At 42.3% G+C, this 10224-nt stretch overlaps 1 long non-coding RNA gene across 6 annotated transcripts in view; it reads right to left on the bottom strand.

Moving 5' to 3' along the window:
• Positions 1–10224, bottom strand: part of LOC135575562 (uncharacterized) — a 40583-nt gene that overhangs the window by 18386 nt on the left and 11973 nt on the right. For 5 of the 6 annotated variants that reach the window (XR_010466537.1, XR_010466538.1, XR_010466539.1 and 2 more), the window contains one exon: positions 866–957. This is a non-coding gene — a long non-coding RNA (uncharacterized LOC135575562). The remainder of the gene's footprint in view (positions 1–865; positions 958–10224) is intronic. The other variant, XR_010466541.1, reaches the window with a different exon arrangement.

Below are 10224 nucleotides of genomic sequence, written 5' to 3'. Positions count from 1 at the left end.
GAGAAGAGGACCTGGTCTGGCACTTGGTCACAGTCACCTAAGGCAGCCAAAAAGTTCAGCGACTGCCTGTGGTTTCAAATCCCAGAACCCGTAAAGCACAAATACAGGTTCTAAATGTGAGGCTGCGACCTCTTCACTCACCAATAAAACATGCTTAAAGTCATAATAAACAAAACATTACAATTCAGGGTGGCAAGGCATAAACCAGTCATATGTATTTTCTTTCTGGCCACTTAAGCAAATCTTAGCCTTTACCAAAAACTACCTTGGCGAGCTAAGTTAGCAAAACAATCCTGATTACAACATAGGTTAAAAAAAAAAAAGTCAAATAAACTTAACCTAGGGTTTCTCATGGGATATTTTACGTTCTTGTTGTTGCAGTGCGGAGTATGAGCCAGGATAAACATGGAAGGGACATAAGTGTGATAATATAATGATACCTTTTATTAGCTCAAAGAAGAAAAAAGAATAACAGAGCTTTGGATACATCAAAGGTATTTTTTCTTCACTTTCAGAATGCAGAAAGGAAAAACCACAGCTTGTATATTCCTGACAATACTCATCTTGTCAGGAGCGTGAACTCACGTTGTGGGCTTTTCATTTCTCTGGATAGCCAGCAAAGGAGGGGAAAAGGGAGAAAAAGAGTTGCTTTGTAGAGATTGAAGGAACTGACAGCTGGTTATACAATGATACAAATTTCCAGGTCATACTTAACAGCACGAACAACAAACTGAAAAGAGTTGCTGGCTACTTGCAGTGTGACACTGGGGTAACCTTGTTAGGCTGTTTTCCATGGGCTACCTATGGAGCTGCGGCAGATTGCAGGCAGGGAAGGAGCAGAGGTGGATTTTTAGGAAATACTCACTTTTACAGCAGATAAAGATGATAAGATCAGAGGCAAAGGTGGGCACTTCTGTGTTTCTGGGCCTTTTCACAGGGGTACAAGATTCAGAGCTGCTGGAGGAAAAACAAAACAAAAGCAAAATAAACAGTGCACATGAGGAGATAAACCTGTGGATAAAAGTGATGTGCTGGCAGTCCGGTATCTGCTGGCTATTATCAGATACAGCAGAGTTGGGGCAGTGGATTAATGATTTCTTTTCCATCCTCTTACATCTTTCTCAGCCCCTGCCATCATTTATTATAGCATCCTTACTTTGTACTCAGACTGACAGAAGGGGAATAAACTTCACCCTGCGGGTGTTTTCAGGAGAAATTATCTTTTCCCCGGGAACTGGATCTTAGATTTGGTGGGTAATAGTTATTTTTCCCAACAGTTCATGACACTGTTGTAACAGATGCTTTTTCCCTGGGTATTTCAGATACGCTCACCTATGTCCTAAGCAGTACTACTCCTCTGTGAATATATGTTTATAAATGTAGGAAGTATTTTAAAGTGCTAGGCTAGAAAGTATATTAAAAGACTTATCACTTACATTGATTTTAAAGCATTAAATTTTGACATCTTTGGTGCAGACAGTCCAAGAAGCTTAAAATGGATTTATCACACAAGAAATAGATTAAGTCCATTTTACCCTTTCAAATTCGATCTCAAACTTCCTCAAGCAATAATGGCATACTTTTCAATTGACTGAAATAGCAAAAAGGATTAATAGGATTTAGGGTGACTGGAAAGAAGGAGCCATCTCTAAACGAGATTTCAGATCATAGGCAAAAAGAGGTGGAAAGAGGGATCTTTCCCAAGATTCTCCTTTCTTGTTGATACCCTCCCACCTTCATTTACTGCAAAACTGATGCCAAGTCACTTGTTTCCCTCAATGCTAGTATAATATATAAAATAGGTATATAGGTATTATATTGCGGCAGAGATGCAACAAGGGGAAGCATGAGGAGCCCAATGCAGGCACATCTCCAGGAGGCAGCCAGCAAAAGGCTGAAGGAACAAGAGAGAAATAATCAGCTAATTAGCTCTATCAAAAGCCAAGGATGGGAATGGCAAACGTTTGAGAGAGGGACAGCAGGGAGGGAGACCAGCAGAATGCAGCGATTGCAATGGCTAACGGAGAAGCCACGAGCCTTGCAGACGTACGGCTCAGGGTGCAACACTGACATTTGAACTCACATCTCTATTAAGCAGCATTTGATTAAATGGTATGATTCCTTTTTTTTTTGTTTTTCTTCCTGCCTGCAACAGCATCACTCTAAAACACAGTGGAAGAAGAAGGATAGAAATAATAGAAATACATATTTATACCAGGAGTAGCTCCTGTGCTTTCCACAGAACAAGGCACTTCTGGGCAAAGTCGAAGGGCTGGGAATATCCCAGCAGGGCAGCACAGGAGCCTGCATGGGCATTTTGTTCCACCACATTGCAACCCAGAGGCCGATCGTTGGGCTCCGTTGAGCTCCAGCGCTCCAGGAAAAACCTTGATGAATTTTAAAAACGGCTGGAGAACATGTCAAACCTCCACAGCATTGCCTGGAAGCCTGGACCGTAGCACAGGAGGAGTTTATTTCAAAGGACCGCAGGGAGGATCATTTCACTGACGCTAGGCGTGCCCTAGCTGATTCAGAGATACTCAGACACTACCAGGGCGAGGGCCCATGCATTGAAAGATAAAGTGTGTTTTCTACCTGAAAGTACTGGGGGGAGAAAGAGAGTGTTGGGCACTGGCTGAATCAAACCAAATCATCCCACCAGCTCTGTAAGAACAAGTAGGAGAGGGAACCAACTGGCAAAAGAGCTTGTCTTATATCCTCTGCCTTCTTCAAAATTGCTTTTCTGCATTCCTTCTGGTCTCCATCCAACCAATGAGTAAGCCACTGTTTGCTGTAGTAGTACACTAAAAAAAAATTACGCCTCTTTGGGGTTATTTTTACAGATTATACAGCTTTTATTTAACAATAACTCTGCCATTAAGACTAACATGAAAAAAATGGTCTCTTTTGTGGATGGTTCAGCACTGGCACATGGACACACTGAGAATGCCAGATCGCAAAGTGCCTGTTTGACAACCAGTTAACATATGGGCAATTTCATGGGATACAGTCCATAGACATTTCTTTAAATTTTCTTTGCCACAGAAAACTTTGAAGGATGAACGTTTCTGAAGGCAGGGATGTTGCTTGACCTACTCTGTCAACATCAGCTTTACCTAACTGGATTGAGCCTTTATCCAGGCCTAAGTTTAGATGTTGTTAATTTTTACAATAAACATAAAAATAGAATCATAGAATAGCAAATCACAATGACAAGGAGAAACTATTTTGTTGCCACTTTTGGGGTGGGAGGTGTGTTCTATCAAAAAAGAGAATAAATGGGTGAATCCAGCTTGCCTGTCCACACACCACTGGGTTTGTAGAAGACATACCCTGCTTAGATGACAGCTGAAATTGGCCTTGATACAGGAAATGCAAAAGAAAGGAAAATACATGAGTGATCTATAGCACTATTTATTGTAGCAGCTTTGGGTCATTCCACAGGTCACATATTTGCTTTATTGGATTAGAAGTGAACACATGTGTGCATCACACGCACACATACAGAGCAATTTCTTGTCTCTTTTGGTCTGGCTTATTGTCTAGATGCCAAGAATATTCCATTCCTGCCTCCTTTATCATATCAGGGCCTTGACAGAAAGCCTTGACCCAGCACCTGCCAGCCTTACCCCAAATTCCTGCCCAGCCTTCCTTGTAGGCTCTGCCCTTCAGCCTTGTCTCAGCATCCTCTGCATCCCACAACGGACCCGTTAACCTGAATCGCTGCTTCAACCTCCTCTCCAAGACATTCAACTCTTCCTCAGCCAACACACAGGGGCAACTTTCTACCTATCACAACTCTGGTTTTATGGAAATCAAAGGGAATTCTCCCATTTCTGGCAGGAGTAGCTGCCCTAAATCTCTGCCACTAGTGCAGCTCTTTAAGAGCACAGTAATTCTCCACCAAATTGAATCTTCCCTGACAATTGGCAGCACATCAGAGCCAATTCACAGGCATATTTTTTCCCCTTTCCTAACAGGAAATGGGGCTCGTGTTACATTTACAGTGACCTGGAGCTCCAGGGGCAGACTAATATCTCACCTAAACAAACAGACAGTATTTCTTCCCCGATCAAGGCGGACGGGCTGAAAGGGAAAGCTGACTTGGCTGTGGCCTTTCCAGCTCCCAACAACGTGCAAACCCGTGAACACCGACACAAGGATCCCCGATGCAGCCCAGGATGATGGCTCAGAAGGTCTGGAGCTGCAGGTCAGTGTTTGCACTCAGTATTTGTTTTTGCTCTAATGGAATGACCATTGTCTCATATCCCGTGGACCTCAGTGGGGTTCCACTTCATAATGCGAATTGGGGGTTTCACTGCTCAACCTGTGGTAGGAAAGAAAGGACCCAAACACCCCCTTCTGCTAAACCTCTCCACCTCCTTGGAGTCCGCAGTGTTTTCCCAGGAGGTTCCCACTCACCTCTGTGACAGGGAGATAATTCTGGGCTTGATTTGTGGGCGAATTAAAAAAGCAAACTCCAAACTGTGTGAAATGACTCTGAGGGACAACATCTTGCAACAGATGTCATGATTGTTCAATGTCCCATTGACAAGAGAGCCTTCAGAAATAATAAACATCTACATGTGCTTGCTTGTAAGACAAATAACATTCAGATACTGTTTTTCTTGGATTTCCCCCACAATATACTACTGAATGTTTCACCCAGAAGCGATACCCATTCATCCCTTGTAAAAATGAGAGAAGCGACCCAAACCTGATGGGGAAATATACTGATTGCAAAACTCCACACCATACGTGCATCACACCAAACCTGCACACGAAAAGCAGAAGTGAAAAGTCTGGTTTCACACGCATTAACTCCAAACGCACCAGAAAAACCTTCATGTTTCAACCATTCGCCTACCCCAGCAGCAGGATTCACCTCTCTGCTACCCAAAACCCCACTCAGCTCAGCAGCAACTGTTTGCTTGATATAAACAGGGTTTATCGCACACAGGTCAGACCTGACAATCTCATGCCCTTCTGAATACCCAAGGAGAGCACAATTTAGAGCTGAAGGCAACACGTCTCCCAGCCTCAGAAATTTTTGGCTTTCCAAAATACTATGTAGAACCAAAAACTCTGCCGTTTCTCCCCTGCATGTCTTTGCCCCTGTTGCAATGAGGGAGCCGGAGCAAGGTAGGGGGACACCCTGACAGCTCAAGGTGGGTGCCCATACCAGTGAGTCCCTCTGTGAAACCACCCTGAGCCTGAACCCATCCCACAGGATCCGTGTCTGCTTCTAGCACAGGAAAAAGTATGATTTGGGCTCCTGAGAGTCAGACAAAGTCAGCATTTATAGACAAAAACAGTGTAGTGGCAAGAGAAGTGAAATCTGAAGTGGGATAAATGTCTGTGGCAGAAGATATTATCATAGGGAGCAGCAGAAGCACAAGAGGGAGCGACACTGCTGGAATGACTCGCTTTAAGCTGTTGTTTTGGCTTTTTCAACACAACCACAAGTCTGTTCATGTCAGGCACAGACCTCTCTCTCCCGGGTTATTTCCAGGAATCGGCCGTCAACAGTTGACAAGAACAGCACGGGCGCTGCGGCTCGCCGGTCTCAGTAGGTCTGAGGTTCATTTTTTTGCTGGAGAAACAGCTGTGTCGCTCATTGTCGTGGCATCGAAAAGAGGTATTTTAGGATGATCGTATCTGTTTACACCAACGGTTACAACATATCCCCTACAAAACTTACTGTTAAGTGGGAAAGCAATGTGCCAGCCAGTCATCACTCCTACTCATGTGGACGCTCTCTAATCATCCTCCTCAATACTTCTGCTAGTCCAGGGTTGAATTTGGAAACGCAACTGAATTTTAACTCTCTGAATCTGTTTTGGGGGCCCTAAAACCTCCTGCTGAAGCTCAGAATGAAACTCTATGCCAGCCTCAAACCAGTGAGATTTTTCTGTGACTGTGTCCTGTGGTTTCAGCTGGTTTTGTAATTAAGTTTGTGTCCTAGTTTCATTCTGAATTTCAGCTCATGCCATGCTTCACTCCGATAAATCAGAACCTTAAAACGAAACTCAACCCTGCATGAGCCTCTCCTCTGAACTAATTCTTGCGCTTTTTTTGTTATTCTCTTCCCCACCTCATTTCCAGTCAAGTCAAACTCTCCTCTAGTTACTGCTGTTTCCTTCATAGCATGAGTGAGAAAAGCCTCACAGGGCATTTGGGGGTGGCTGCTTGGCCCTTCCCTTCAAATACACATTAATCAGTAGCTTTGCTTTCAGCCCTCGTGCATTTCTGAAAATATAAAAACAAAGATCGGTGTTATCTACGGATGGGCATGTGCTGCTGGGCTCTTTGCAGCCTCTGAATACTGGGCTCAGTATCCACCAAAACCCCAGCTCGTGCATATACACAGATGACTTAGCTGATATGATGGTGTTTTTGTAGCCTGAGGAACACTTTCTTGCTTTGTTAATAGTCCAGAGTATGAGAAAAAAACAGGAAAAATAAACTAACATTAAAACAAAGGAGAGTGGTCAAGTGGGTACTCAAGGGCTTTACACTTTTCCAGGAGTCTGAAGTCGAGAAGCTAAAATTTAGTCTAAAGCGGGGAACCCAGAGGCCACACAAAAGAGGTCGCACGTATGTGCTGAAGTTTGTAGATGCAGTCAGGTACTTTTGTTTTTGCAGTCAAAGTGTTGCCTCCATCTGTGTAAACAAGAAGCAGAGAAAGTTAATGTTGCAGGAAAAATATGTAGAGGGAGAACAGAGTCAAGCAGGTTTTGGATACACAGCAAAGAAACTTAATGGGATTAGAGCTTCAACTCAGTCATGTCCTTGTTTTCCAGCATGGATGAAGAAAAAGAACAAATGCCCAACAAATTGGGGAAAGGAGAATGAGTTTTAGAGGGTTGTACCAGCTAGGCCAGCAACATAACCTGTGAGAACTCAATTTTATTTTAATGCAAGGGGAATTGTGCCCAGGACTCTGATGCTCTGAGTTGTATGTGATGTTACCCAGAGCCGCAGTTAGATGGGGTCCTGCGTCGACACAGATGCAGGGAAAACTCGGCAGGAGTCCCATGTGAAGCAGAAAATAACAAATAACGAAATAACTACACTTCAGTGCCATTCAGATATTGACAGGGGTTTTGTTATTATTGTTTAGGTACGCTAGGAAAAGAAAAAGAAATTGAAAAACAAACAAAACCCACGAACAACAAAACAAAATAATTAACATTGGCCACTAAGGTCCTTATTTCCTACATTTCCTTTGTGCAACTAGTGACTTTTATGTATTACCTGTCTAGAAATACACATATTTCTCATCAGTCTTGTCCTGTCCCACCTTGGCCAGTGTTCTCCAGCACTTCTTCCCCCATAACCTTTATAGAGGTTCTCTCCTATGCAGTTTCACATGCATCTTATCTGCCAGATACAACACTGAATTTGTTCACTTTGAGAAAAAGGCCGAGGCTAAAAAAGCATTTGCTTGAAGTACATGATGTATTACTTAAAAACTTTGCTTAAATGGTGTTACAACCACAAATGTCACACAAACAGTCAATGTGATGCTTGAAGGAATCAATGGACTTGGACTTGCCATCAAAGGACTTTGGTTCTGTGCTTAAGGGAGGTTTTTTCTGTTCAATATTAACAGCATTTATTACTGTCCAACTTCAAAAGTATCAGCCAACAAGGCACAGAGTGAAAAACATACTTTGTGATTTATGTGACCCATTTTGTACAGGCAGTAATATGAGAGGTATAAACAAGATATTGTCTCCGTTCCTGTTGACACATGGTGAAGAACAATCAAGAATCCACTAGATTCCTCTATGATGCCCCAGTACAATACCTTTGTCTGTAAAAAACACATAAGTTGTAAAAGTAATTGAAACAATGTGCACCCAGGGAAGGCTCATGGATTACATGCTACCAGGACCTAAAGTCACCGTCAGGTCTATAGTTTTTCTCTTAACCTTCTTCCATGTGTCAAAAAAAACACCCCCAACCAATATAAAACCCCAAACAAACAAGCAAACAAAAACACAACCCCCAAAACCAAGCCAGTTTAAATGAAAAAACCATAGGCCACTTTTGAAGAACTGGAAGTCAAAACGATATTAAATGTTTCACACTACGCGAATACAGTTTGTAGTGCCAGAGTAAGCACATAAGGAAGCAGACATGTGCTCTACCCTTTTTATACCTCTTAGCTGTGTAAACTACTCAAAACTGGAGGGCACATGTCACTTACGCTGACATGCAAATCATTACTGCTTTGTCTGCCAGGAAATTCGTCTAAACCAATGCTGGGTTCAGGTTCATTATATTGACATTTTCACCAACAAGTAAATTGAAAGGTTACATTGTTGACACACCAGATGTTATGCAAACTGCTTTTAAAACTATGGTTTCCATACATTCCTATAAATAAATAAATCAGACGCTTACAAATGGCGTGTGAATCAATATATGGTAAATCACCCATTTATACACGCACAGAGAAAACTACTGTGTGTAAACCCCGTATTTCACACAATGTCAAAACCTCCTTTTTCACCCAGTACTTTTCATTTTCCTCAAAATAGCTGTCATCTATGTAAATGTTTTCCCTCAAGACCAACTGTTCTTCATAGTAGGAACATTCCACAGAAACCTGGGTGCCTGAATTAGCACACGGAGTTATCAATGAGAGTTAAGCACCCAAGTGAGAGGCTCTGACGCATCTTTAAGGATTTGAGTTTATGTATCTAAAAGAGTAAATTTGCATGTGCTAACTTTAGGCACACTCAAGATTTTAATATGGGTTGGCTCTAGTTTAGATTTAGCCTCAGGGTATTTTGACCCCCTCCTCTTTCTGCACTTCTTTCCCCCCTTGACTCATCTCTAATTACAAAAACAAGCAAAACACTATTTGTCTAATGAGACACTTACTTGGGACTGGTTCTCCTTTCATGGTAATGGCAATTAGGACTGACCTTGTAATTACAGTCTCTATAAAGTACATGTGGTCCAGGATAAAATCATAAGGGTTGATAACGTGATTTTAAAATGACATTGCACTCTCTCAGTGTCAGGATTAAAACAAAGCAGGGCTGACCCCAGCTTAGCTTACAGAGGTCTCCAGGTGCCCGAGTTTCCTTTGGTGCAGGAGAGAAAATGGTGTTCAGTCCTTGTTCACCAAGGTCTCCCACTGCAATCAATATCTCTCTAGAAGTTCCCTGTAGTGCCAGTGATTTCTTGCCATGCCCAGTTTTCAAGGTATGAATTTATTCTGGTGTAAATCAGGGCAAACCAGATTAACTTCCTAATTCTCCAGTTGCAGAGAAACGAGATTTCTTGGATGATGTTGATGCTTTCTGCCAGTTGCCTCATCTCCTAATCAAAGAAATGTCATAACAAATCAGCTTTTCTGCAGTACCTTATATACATTCAACATACAGATGCAGAATGGTTTCAATACACTCCAAATAGCTCCTCCAAGCTGGAAGAAGCCTTGATCAATTCTGACCCTTCTCAACCAGCTGTGACACAGGACTATGTCTTTCCCACTTTATAATTCTTCACTGAGTGCTCATACTGAAATTGTTTCATAACCACATGAATTTGGAGTTTTCATTTCACCCTTGGAAGAAATGTAGAGTCTGGCACAGTGACAAGTATAACAGTGTGTAAAAGCACAATTAACTTATGCTCCCACCCCATTTTTTTACATTTCTAAGGAAGCTCTGAGATTTCAGAGTGATTGTTTTCACTTCAGAGCCAGCAGCACACGATCCCTTCACTTCATCAGCAGTGCCGTGCAAAGCCGGCGTGCTCGGCCACCACCGTGAGCCCCTGTCCCACCATCCCAGGAGAGGTCACAGCACGTGGCACCTCTGCGTCTTCCCCCAGCAACGGGCTTCCCAACCAAGGAAAGCAGTAATTAAACAGGCCAAGTGGATCTACATACAATACTAACAGAGTTAGGCACCAAAATCCCTGTATTTTTTCCTAGTACAACCATTTTTTCATTTAAAAATGTTAATTCATTTATAAGCAAACAAGTAACGCTTTAGAGACTGAAGATCAAACAAAGTTTTTCAACATGATTAAGTCAGAACATGCCAAAAATGCTGAAGTTACCTGTTTGCCAAGTGTTTTGAGATTTAAATTCTCAGCTCATGTTGGTAAAAGAAAGATGGTTAAAAGGAAAATTGTTTTGGATGCTCCATGCTAAGATCCCAGCACCGCAGAAGTTAATGAAATTTTGTTTCTACCTGC

This window comes from Columba livia, chromosome 16, assembly GCF_036013475.1.
Source record: "Columba livia isolate bColLiv1 breed racing homer chromosome 16, bColLiv1.pat.W.v2, whole genome shotgun sequence".
In the NCBI taxonomy this organism is placed as follows: Eukaryota; Metazoa; Chordata; class Aves; order Columbiformes; family Columbidae; genus Columba; species Columba livia.
This window is presented reverse-complemented; position numbering and strand designations above follow the sequence as displayed.